Source organism: Suncus etruscus, chromosome 7 (assembly GCF_024139225.1).
Source record: "Suncus etruscus isolate mSunEtr1 chromosome 7, mSunEtr1.pri.cur, whole genome shotgun sequence".
In the NCBI taxonomy this organism is placed as follows: Eukaryota; Metazoa; Chordata; class Mammalia; order Eulipotyphla; family Soricidae; genus Suncus; species Suncus etruscus.
In genome coordinates, this window is record NC_064854.1 from 106,043,237 (window position 1) to 106,055,341 (window position 12,105).

The window sequence follows — 12,105 nt, forward strand, 5'->3', positions numbered from 1 at the left end:
GTGCTTTAATTAAACATTTTTAAAAATAAGAAAAAAAATACCTAAAAAAGTATTGTCAGATGAGTCAAAACTTGATTAAAGTGAGTTTGCAACTTGACCTCAATGAGAACTATCCCACTTTTTTCTTGAGTACATAAATCCTAACTATCTCTAAGCGTATAGGACAAAATTTATGTGACTTGGGGCTGTTATATCATGGGCTGCAGTCCATATGTCCAAAATAAATATCAGCTCAGCTTGTTCAAGTTTTAGTTCCTTGAGTAACAGGTATCATCTCTCTATCCCTGAAAAAAGTGTAAGAGGTCTAGTTGGTTAATTTCCTTAACAGAGTGCCCAGTGAGGATAACTAGAAAGAGAGGGGTAGGAACTTCCAGTTTTAGACAAAGGGAATGATGCATTTAAAAAGTAACTTACAAATAAAGACTTCTTATTTTAACTTGACAACAAAATATAATAAGGTTTTGACCCCTTCTACATAGGACATTTTCTTGCTTTTCCATATACTTAGACTACTTCTAACACAATGTTGATTACTTTTCATTTTTCTTTCTAGATGTGTTTATTTTTAGCATGATTTCCTTTTCAAAGAGAAGTTAACATTCTAGCATAGTCACATTAAAGATTAAAGAGAAAATATTTTGTTGTCTCTATCATTACTTTTAACAATTGATTGCATCTTACAATTTCGATCCTTCTTAATTTCTTACAGAGTAAAACAGTTGAAATGGCTTTTTCACCAGATTCTGGTTTAAGCAAGCAAGCCTTACATTTTATGATACTCACATTGAGACACATTGAGTTATATCTGTCTTTTCCTTTGCACCAACACATTTATTTGAAGCCTAGTATTTCCTTGGTAACGTGACTAAAGCAGGTATGTGGGTGCTAATTTGCGTACAGAACATTATCAAAAGTGAAAATATAACAAACACTTAGCAACTTTTGGCCTTTCACAGCCCACTAAACATCTGCTTTCCTTGCCAGGCCTATAACAAGAGGGAAATATATTTTCTGTGGAGTTTACAGCTAATTCCTTGTTTGTATTCCACTGTCATCATTGCTGTTGAGAGCCCGAAATGAGGTTTAAGAGCCTCTTCCTAGGAACAGCAGGAGTTTATATTAGAGATGGTAGCTCTATATAATTGAGAACATAAGCTTGTGCCCCCCACCCCAATTTCACACTGCATTTGAAGAATTCTGCTACATTTAAGTAAGGGTTCAAGTCCTTCATTATCTAGACAAGTTAATAGAGACTCAAGGCTATGTATACAGTTGAGTTACAGCCTAAGTTTGATTACTTCCTCTCAGTGTTGTTTTTAACTAGACTGATTTTTATTGCACAAATAATAATTTTTTTCTTCTGTAACTTAAAAATATTTAGATTACTTTAAATACTGTTTTAGAACCCCTTGTCCTAGCTTCCTGGCTTCAAAAGATCAGAGAATTTTGGGGTGCACATGGATACTGAATGCTGTTATATTAATATAGATATTTTATATGATTCATGTTTGGATTTTTGTGGTTTATTTAGCTATTATATTTGATGATATATCTTTTTTTTAATATGAAACATTTCACGAATTTGCGTGTCATCCTTGTGGCAGGGGCCATGCTAATCTTCTCTGTATCATTCCAATTTTAGTATATGTGCTGCCGAAGCAAGCACTGATGATATATCTTATATCACTAAAAAGTTTAATCATCAGTGGGGCCCAACTGTGAGAAATGGTGAGTGCTGCCAGTGTGTGTCTGTCTCCTGTTCTGTCGCCTGAACCTCTTGGGAGTGGGCCAAAAAGAGGCTCCAGAAAACTCAATCTCCCAGAGGCTCATTCAAGGGCTGGAACACCAAGGAACTGCTTTATAACATGAAAACTGGCTATAGGCAGTACGTTGCAGAAGTCAGGTCTTCTGTTTGTGACGTCAGGCTGGGAAAATCTACGAAACTACACCTGCCCAAAGGGGCCCAACCCTGAGAAATTGTGAGTGCTGCCTGTGTGTGTCTGTCTCCTGTCCTGTCGTCTGAACCTCTTGGGAGTGGGCTGAAAAGAGGCTCCAGCAGAGCATGGCCACTCCGCTTTGTTACATGGCCATGCACTCTTTCTAAGGAAAGAATGCCATTGCAAGAAAAAAAAAAATCACACTAAGAACTTTGCTGGATTACTGAAGCCCAGCATTTCTCCCCAGACTGTCTTCTCTGCTGCATGGTCGGGCCTAACATTTGATCCTGTGTGAGGCTTCATACACGGAGGACACCCATTCCTTGGAGGCAAGTCAACCCACACATAAAGGGCGGAGCAGTGGAGCGTGTCCGCATACATCATTTAGTCAATAAATATCACCACGGCACATAGAAAAACCCACAATACAAGTGTGACAATGGGGAAACAACGCAGGCCAGCATCAGACATAGAGAATGAAGATGACAATTCTGATGATGAGAAAACGACCAACCAACTAATCAATCTCTCAGATAAAGAGTTTAGACAAGCAATATGGAAGATGCTCAAAGAACTCAAAGAAACCATGGATTGAGTAGAACAGAACACTAATAAGAACCAAGAAAATATGAAGACAGAGATCACAAAACTCCAGACTGAAATAACAGGTTAAATAACAGGCCTGAAAAACTCAATAAACGAATTGAATTACAAAATGGATAAGCACTATACCAGGGTAACAGAAGCTGAGAATAGAATTGGTGCTGTGGAAGATGAGATAAATAACAATTCCATACAGCGGGAGAGATTGGAAAAAATACTTAAGGCAAATGAACAAACAATGGAAAAATTAGTCAAAGAATGGGAACAGATGAAAATAGAAGTTTATGATAAGCTCAACAGAAACAACTTAAGAATCATTGGAGTCCCAGAAACCCAGGAAGAAAATTTCCATGAAGAATCAACAGTCAAGAACATCATTAAAGAGAAACTTCTAACATCATGTAAGAAGGTAAAATCCAAATGGATTAAAGACGTCGATATCAGACACGAAACCATAAGATATATAGAACAACACATAGGTAAAACACTCCAGGACATTGAGACTACAGGCATATTCAAGGAGGAAACTGCACTCTCCAAGCAAGTGAAAGCAGAGATTAACAGATGGGAATATATTAAGCTGAGAAGCTTCTGCACCTCAAAGGATACAAGAGTCACCCACTGAGTGGGAGAAACTATTCACCCAATACCCATCAGATAAGGGGCTAATCTACAAAATATACAAGGCACTGACAGAAATTTACAAGAAAAAAAAAAAACATCTAATCCCATAAAAAAATGGGGAGAAGAAATGGACAGACACTTTGACAAAGAAGAAATACAAATGGCCAAATGACACATGAAAAAATGCTCCACATCACTAATCATCAGGGAGATGCAAATCAAAACAACTATGAGGTACCACCTCACACCACAGAGAATGGCACACATCACAAAGAATGAGAACAAACAGTGCTGGCGGGGATGTGGAGAGAAAGGAACTCTTATCCACTGCTGGTGGGAATGCCGTCTAGTTCAACCTTTATGGAAAGTGATATGGAGATTCCTCCAAAAACTGGAAATCGAGCTCCCATACGATCGATCCAGCCATACTACTCCTAGGAATAAACCCTAGGAACACAAAAATACAATACAAAAACCCCTTCCTTAAACTTATATTCATTGCAGCACTATTTACCATAGCAAGACTCTGGAAACAGCCAAGATGCCCTTCAACAGACGAATGGCTAAAGAAACTGTGGTACATTTACACAATGGAATATTATGCAACTGTCAGGAGAGATGAAGTCATGAAATTTTCCTATACATGGATGTACATGGACTCTATTATGCTGAGTGAAATAAGTCAGAGAGAGAGAGAGGAGAGAGAGAGAGAGAAGAGAGAGAGAGAGAGAGAGAAGAGAGAAACGCAGCATGGTCTCACTCATCTATGGGTTTTAAGAAAAATGAAAGACATTCTTGCAATAATAATTTTCAGACACAAAAGAGAGGAGGGCTGGAAGTTCACAGTTCACCTCATGAAGCTCAACACAAAGAGTGATGAGTTTAGTTAGAGAAATAACTACATTCTGAACTGTCCTAATAATGAGAATGTATGAGGGAAATGGAAAGCCTGTCTATAGTACAGGCAGGGGTTGGGTGGGGAGGAGGGAGATTTGGGACATTGGTGATGGGAATGTTGCACTGGTGATGGGTGGTGTTCTTTACATGACTGAAACCCAAACACAATCATGTATGAAATCAAGGTGTTTAAATGAAATAAAATATATTAAAAAAACTTTAATCAAATAGTACTATATACATTTTACAATCTTGTGCAAATAAAGAAGCTTCTTCTCTATATCTATGTATATATGAGTGCCCCCAAATAGAATTCCCAGTCTGGAGAAAATTTACTTTTTATAAACACTGTGAGATCTTTATGGAGGTATACACACATGTTTTATTAGCATGCTTAATATGTGAGAAAGTGCATTTCACAAGCTGTCATCAAAGACATTGTCAGTTTTTCATTTTTATTCCCATCCAATGACATCTTTATTATTTTCAGAGGAATAGCTTCTCATTTTTAATTTCTGTTTTACTGATTCTGAGTGAATCTTGTATTCTTCTTCCTACTCTTTTGTGCTGCGTTCCTGAGCAAAGCTATGTTTCTGTGGAAAGGAAAGCTGAAGGAAGAGGAAGTGAGGAGAGATAGTGGGCAGATATGACTCACAGACTTTTTCACTGGGGGGCGTCAACTTAATGACATTTCCGTACTCCTTTTATTAATTTTTTCTTCCAGTGGTGCTATTTCAGTGGTTTTTACTCTTCTAATTTTAAAACTGTGGGGCAAAATATGTTTTTTTTTTTTTTCCGGTTGTGTCATCTTTTTCCCCCTGGTGTAGCTGTCTGAATTTGTACTTTAGTTGTCTTGGGAGTTTCAGCCTGCTTAGTCACTCTTTTTTTATTTTCTTCGTTTTCTTTGAGTCTGCTCTTACTTTTTTTTCTTTTTCTTCATTTTTTGCTCTCCTATGCCCTTAGATTCTTCAGTCTTTGTGGTGGCCTTTTTTTTGTTGTTGTTGTTGAATTTCTTTCTAGCTGTCTTAAGAACATGGTACTGTTTCTAAGACGGTTACTTTTACCAAAGAAGGAAAGAAAATTCAAATTATTTTAGTTTTTATTTGCCACTGTCTACTTTAGGATTTTTTTTTTTTTTTTTTTGGTTTTTGGTTTTTGGGCCACACCCGTTTGACGCTCAGGGGTTACTCCTGGCAATGTGCTCAGAAATCGCCCCTGGCTTGGGGGGACCATATGGGACGCCGGGGGATCAAACCGCGGTCCATTCCTTGGTTAGCGCTTGTAAGGCAGACACCTTACCTCTAGCGCCACCTTCCCGGCCCCTACTTTAGGATTCTTAAGCATCTTATTTCCCCTATGTAGGCCTACTGGTTCCTGACTAAAATGAGGTTGTACATCAGTCTATTTATACCTTGATGTCAATATACTTTATAGAGTACAAGGTCATGTTTCCCTTAGCTCAAGACCTCAAATAAAGTCCCATTACTAAATATAATGATCTCTCTCTATCTCCCTCTCAAATATAAACATCCATATCAAATTAGCAACAGTAAAAGTTTTCTGAAAATGCAACGATCAGAAATGAATCCGTGCTCGCTTCGGCAGCACATATACTAAAATTGGAACGATACAGAGAAGATTAGCATGGCCCTGCACAAGGATGACATGCAAATTTGTGAAGCATTCCATATTTAAAAAAAAGAAATGAATCCAAAATCAACCTTTAATGTATCTAACAGTATTTCTGGTAGTGCAGCCATGTCACATTTCTTAGGTACAGAGATGTCAAGGCTTCAGAAGTCCTGATTTAAATTAATATATACATTTTTCTCTATCCTTAGCATTTTTGGTGCTGCTTGGTACAAAAAGCCTTGACTGGGATAAAAGCTCAGATCAAAACCAGACCACAGAGACTGTGTGTGCAGCCTGTCCTCCTTATCCAGAATAGCACCAGCAACACAGTATGACACTGTACGTTTTTGTATGGGCACAATAAAAAAAAGGGGAAACCATAGATACAGAAATAAGATCTTATCTTCCAGATAAGATCTTATTTCTAGATAAGATCTTCTAGAACTCACACATTTTATAGCAGAAGGTGCCTCCCATCTTGAACATGTGTCATGTGGATACAACGCAGACTCCAGGAGATTGGACAGTGTTAGTCCAATCCCAAATCCTAGATCCCTGACATAGAACTGATACAGCTCCAGGCAACACCACCAGGAACTTAGCTCCATTGGCAGATTTATGACACTGCTCTGGCACCAACTTTTGCCAGTTTTGATATGACAACGAGTAAAGGAAAACTTGACCTAAGATCAGGTTGTCCTATCACATCACCTAACATTAAATGGAAATCAGAAGAGTATGGTCCTTTGAACTGTTAAAAATAAGAGCACCAACAACAGAAAACTGACCTTGACAACCGTGACTGAACAGAACCTACCTTGGGACCAATAAGGAAAACCCTACCCTAGGCTGTAGCCCAGGACTCCAACAACAACAACAACAACAACAACAACAACAACAACAACAAGATGTCTTATTGCCGAGGCCCAACTTGCACAACAGAGACTGAGCGGAACCTTTGGATCCATAATATCCTAGGCTTCAGCTTAGGGACTGAACGAAAACAGGGAGCAAGTGTTACAGAAGACTGAACACAACAATGATGGATAGGAACCTCTGGAACCATAAAGACCTTATCCTAGACCCTGACCTATAACCTGCACAAATATCAAGATCACTTGCTACAGTGGCTTGATTTTCTCACACACAACTGAGAGGAAAGTTTCCTAGCACCACAAAAAAGCTTTTGGGATGGGGTAATGAGTATATATGGAGCCAGGGGTTGATCCCATGATGGTATGCTTCAAGGATGGAGAAACCCTGAATCTCTTAGGCCACGGGAATTCCCTTTCTTCCCCAATGCTTACTGTGCCTATGCAAAAAAAAAAAAAAAAAGAAAAGAAAAAAGAAAGGTGGGAAAGCCAAATTCTGCCACTCCAGCACCCCTACTTTTTCTTGTTTTGTTTTGATTTGTTAGCTTTTGACTTTATTTTTCTTCTCTTTTTTTCTTCCACTTTTCTCTTTCTTTTTCACTCTTGTGGTTATTATTTGGTGATTTATTTTTATTTTTATTAGCCTGGTGCATATTTTTTTTCTTCCATTTTTTTCCCCTCTCATTATTTTTTTGGTAGTTACCAAATTTTTTTCTCTCTTTTTTCTTATCCTTTTTATCTTCAATGCTCAATCTACAACAAGTTGTAAAGTGGAGACCAGTTGCACTAGCATTCTGGGGGGTAACGGAGGGAGATATGGGATACATGCTGGGAACAGGGGTGGAGGGAGGACAGCACTGGTGGTTGGAATGCCCCTCATTCATTGTCATTATGTACCATAAAGGATGCAGTGAAAGATTTGTAATGCACTTTGGTCAAAATAAATATTAAAAAAAAAAAGAAAAACATTCTAATTTAAAATGAGAAAAAAAAAGAATTTATCAGAGAAATAAAATTAGTTATAAAGGTTTTGAAACCATCAAAAAGGTAACGAGGGATAATGAGATTGCCTAGCCATTAATATCACAGAGATTGGTAATAGCCAGAATCTTTTAGCAGCTTTAGAAGTAAAAAGACGTGCCATGAGCTTAGGGCTTGTGGAATGGAAGAAAGTAGTAAGAGTTGTTCAGATTCCATAGTCTTTGTAATGACAGGTGGTGTTGTCAAGGGTCTAGAGAGTGTTTATGGTATAAAAAAATAAAAGAAAGAAGATAATGTGACTGGGATTATGGAAAGTTGAATTTTCTGGAGGGATTTGGATTGTCAAAAGAGAAATTATCAGAGCTAGAGTAGCCGTTGCACTTAGAAGATGAGTGGAGCCTGGATTTAATACAATGCTATCAAATTAGATTCCTTTCCTGCCACCCAAGCATGATCCCCAACCATCACTGACTATGACTTTGAAGGGTCCAGCATTCTCTTGATGGCCTGAGGGAGAGAGATGGAGAAAAGTAAGGAAAGAGAGGAGGGAGGGAGGCAAAGAGAGAAAGAGTAAAGAGAGGAGAGAGGCAGGAGGAAACAACTGAGAGAGGGGAGAGTGAAAGAAGAAACAAGAGAAAGAGGAGAGGAGGAGGAGGAAATGAGAGAGAGAAAAGAGAGGGACAGAGAGGGAGAGAAAGAATTGATGTCTTGGGGTCAGCTATCTTGTATATTCCCATGTATTACTCTGACTCCAGTTATTACTCTGAGATTTTAACAGGTAGATGAAATAAACTGTACCTTTTTTCATATTTCAGCCAGCACATCTGCACTATTCTGCCTTTCCAGGCTTGATTTTATATATATATATATAAATAAAATATTCTCTTTCAAGCACAGTGCTAACATTTCTTTAGTGCCTTATTTCCTGGTTGACTTTTGGCCTTTTGAATATAGAAACAAATTTTAATTATTCCAGTCTCAGTCTATGATCCAGGGCCCTATGGAAACATGGGGCCTGAAAACGAACAAAGGGAACCTAGTGTATTATAATCTGTCAATACTGTTGATCAGTTAAGCTCTGCTTTTTCTGTGATCCATGATTTTCCTTTTACCCACTGATTTAAACGTCAGCCTGAGTCTCTGATTTGTAGGATAGTTTTATTCTCGCTTTGTCGTGGCTATAGATAGGTCAGATTTTGCTACAGCAATAAGCAAAAACTCTCAGGATCTCTGTGGCAAAAAGTTTGCAAAGGTCTGTTCTTTCCTACTCATGCATATAGTTTTATCTTTGTTGTGTTTCCTTTTTCATTGTTGACTGAAACATAAACTCCTTACTTGAATGTTGTCCTTCCCAGTAAAAATTTGCTTAGGGTAGAAGGAATTACATTTTGACCTGATGTATCAAACTCCACACATACACATAGTTTAATTTACTGTTTAGATCTAGAACTTATATAATATACCCCCCACTTTTCAATCTTCTCCAGTCAAGGAAGTACCTGGAAGGAGGAAGGTTAAGATTATGCCTTGGTTTGCCATAGTAGCAGAAACAAAGAAAGATAATGATACCTGATTTTTCATAAATATTTTTATTGTGAGATATTATAATAGTGCCTTCTTCAACATGCTCCCTGCTACATGGTTCATACTCAGTCATATTAGCATTGGTATTATTCCATAGGTAATTATGTTTGTAGCATACTTTGCTGTGTGATCTTGTGAGTTAGAAAATGATTTCTCGGGTCCGAGAAATAGCATGGAGGTAAGGCATTTGCCTTGCATGCAGAAGGTCGGTGGTTCGAATCCCAGCATTCCATATGGTCCCCCGAGCCTGCCAGGAGTGATTTCTGAGCGTAGAGCCAGGAGTAACCCCAGAACGTTGCCAGGTGTGACCCAAAAACACAAGAAACAAAAAAAAATAATTTCTCTCTACTCAGGGCTCCCAACCATAAATATTTAATAATCCTAATAAACTAACAATAATAATACTAATAAACATTTAATAATAGTCATAACCCTAAGTGTTTATTTTCTAGATTTGTCAAAAATTTTTATGTTAGGGTAATGCATTCTTAGACATACCAAAGAAACTCTTCTTCTAAGTCTTGGATTGACAGAGGTTAGAGATTATGTTTTGTGCTGATCATTTGTAAACAACTTTGCTTTCAGTAATGGCTTTCGAATTATATTCACTGTGTTGACTTTCAATTTAAGTCCAAGTAGACTTTAATTTTGAAGCAATGCAGAAACTGTCAATATATATTCTATGCCAATTAAACTGGTCTCTTGATCAATTGCAATTAGTTTGTAACACATTTCACCAACATAACTAAAATAAATACATTCAGTATTTTGATGAAGAGGAATTGACCATGAACATACTGTGGCGATTTTCAGTCTCTCAAATGCTCTTTTCAAACACTTTTTTTTTCTGTTAATAGCTTTGAATTAGTATGTTAGCATAGGCAATCTATTGAGTCTTCACTTTTATCTTTTAACAGTGTTTTATTATATGGCACATATCTAATAATCTTTTCTTTGATTACATAGTTTTTACTAAATGCTTTACATATGAATATTTTAGTATAATGCCCTACCACTGTGCTATCTCTCTATTTTCCCCCCAGTATTTCTTTTTTAATTAATTATACTTTTAAATATTTAAACACTGTGGTTACAAATTTGCTCATGATTGAGTTTCTGTCATACAAGTTACATCCCCTTCACCACCAGTTTCCCACCACTGATGTCTCCAGATCCCTTTCCCACTTTTGAGGAATATTCATATTATTATTCAAAAGATCTGGACTAATCAGCATTCCCAGCAGCATTGAATGAGTGTCCCTTTCTCCAGCATCTCCACCAGCGCATGTTCTTGCTCTTTCTGATATGTGCCAGTCTCTGTGTAGTGAGATATCTCATTGTTGTTTTGGTTTGCCTTTCCCTGATGATTAGTGATGTGGAGCAGTTTTCATATTCCTTTCTTCTTCCTACTTTTGGATGGGGTTAGTTTTCTTATTAAACCCTACCAGTGTCTTGTGTATTTCTGTTATTCCCTCCTTTTTTAGATGGACATTGGGCAAACAGTTTCTCTCATCCCATTCGTAGTTTGTGTAGCATAGTCACCTTTTTGATATGCTTCTCAGTTTAATGTAGTTTCATTTATTTATCTTTGCTTTCATTTGCTTGGCCACTGGTATTTCTTCCTTGAGGATGCCTCTAGCTTCAATTTCTTGTCATAATCTGACTGTATTTTCTTCTATCTACCTTATGGTTTCAGTCTCATATCAAGGTCTTTAATCCGTTTTGACTTGACCTTTGTCCATGGTTTCAAATAGAGTTCGGTGATCATTTTTTGTCTGTGATTGAAAGTTTTCCCAACACCACTTGTTGAGACTTTCCTTGTTCAACTTTGTATTTCTTGCCCCTTTATCAAAGATTAATTGATCATATACTTATGGTCAGTCTCAGAATATTCAAGTCTATTTCATTAATCTAGGGACTGGCTTTATTACAGTATTATGCTGTTTAAGATTGCTGCTTTAGAGTACGTTTTAATGTTGGTGAAAGTGATCCCTTCCATCTTCTTTTTCCCAAGGATAGCAATTCATAGCAATTCATAGACGTTAGCAATTCATAGACATTTATTGTTTATACAAATTTCAGGAGTGTTTGATCCACTTCTTTGAAAAATGTCATGAGTATTCTTATAGGGATTGCATTAAATTTGTATAATATTTTGGGAAGTATTCCCATTGTAATGATGTTAATCCTTCCAATTCATAAATAGAAATAGAGTTACATAATTAGATTTAATAGATTTAATACTTTTGGAGTTATTTTCCCCAAGTTTGCTAAATTATTTAAATTACATTTTTCTCAAGTTTGGTAAATTATATCACACACTTATTTCAGTTCTGAAGTACTTTTCTAATTTTAGAGAAGACAAGTTTGGGGGGGGATGAAAAATTATATCTAGGGACAAAATGCAAAGGTATGGTTATTAATCGAATGAGTACATTTTGACTCCTTTCCATAATATAAGCCTTCCAAAGCCTTTAAACAGTCTTTCTAAAGATTCAAAAAAGTTTAAGTTAATCTTTTCCCTTCCATTTAGTAAATTTTTACCTAATTAGGTTATTCTGAAATTATATGTCAAAATACCACTTTGTCAAAAACAAATACCTCCATGAGAGAATTTACAAAGATGCTAGGAAGTATGTTCGTGATTTTTTACACCTTTGATCCATTTGGGTGATTAACATGTTGGTTGTTTTGTGAAAATTCTACAAGTAATGTATCCTTAGCATCTTGCCTCAGTGATCTTAAATGCTTTTAAGCCCCCACTTTTTATTCTTTTGAAAAAAGGCCTTATAGTGACTTATCACAGATGTCTGTGGTGTCAAATATATCCCAAATTGTGGCCCTTCGGACACATGGGAGTCATGAACTCTGGAAAACGTTGAAATTGTCCACCAGTTTCTGCTCCTTATCCTAGAACTTACCTTCACATTCCACCCACCACCATAAACTTTGCTTCTTAAACAAAAGAAAAACAC

General features: G+C 37.0%; 1 protein-coding gene and 2 non-coding genes across 3 annotated transcripts in view; 2 read left to right on the top strand and 1 right to left on the bottom strand.

The window, feature by feature from the left end:
* The window catches only part of SUCLG2 (succinate-CoA ligase GDP-forming subunit beta), a 318,225-nt gene that overhangs the window by 60,284 nt on the left and 245,836 nt on the right, over nt 1–12,105 (top strand). The gene's annotated exons all lie outside the window — the stretch shown is intronic.
* On the bottom strand, nt 1,559–1,666 carry LOC126015186 (U6 spliceosomal RNA). Its single transcript, XR_007498077.1, has one exon. It is a non-coding gene; the product is annotated as a U6 spliceosomal RNA (small nuclear RNA).
* Nucleotides 5,651–5,756, top strand: LOC126015157 (U6 spliceosomal RNA). Its single transcript, XR_007498050.1, has one exon. It is a non-coding gene; the product is annotated as a U6 spliceosomal RNA (small nuclear RNA).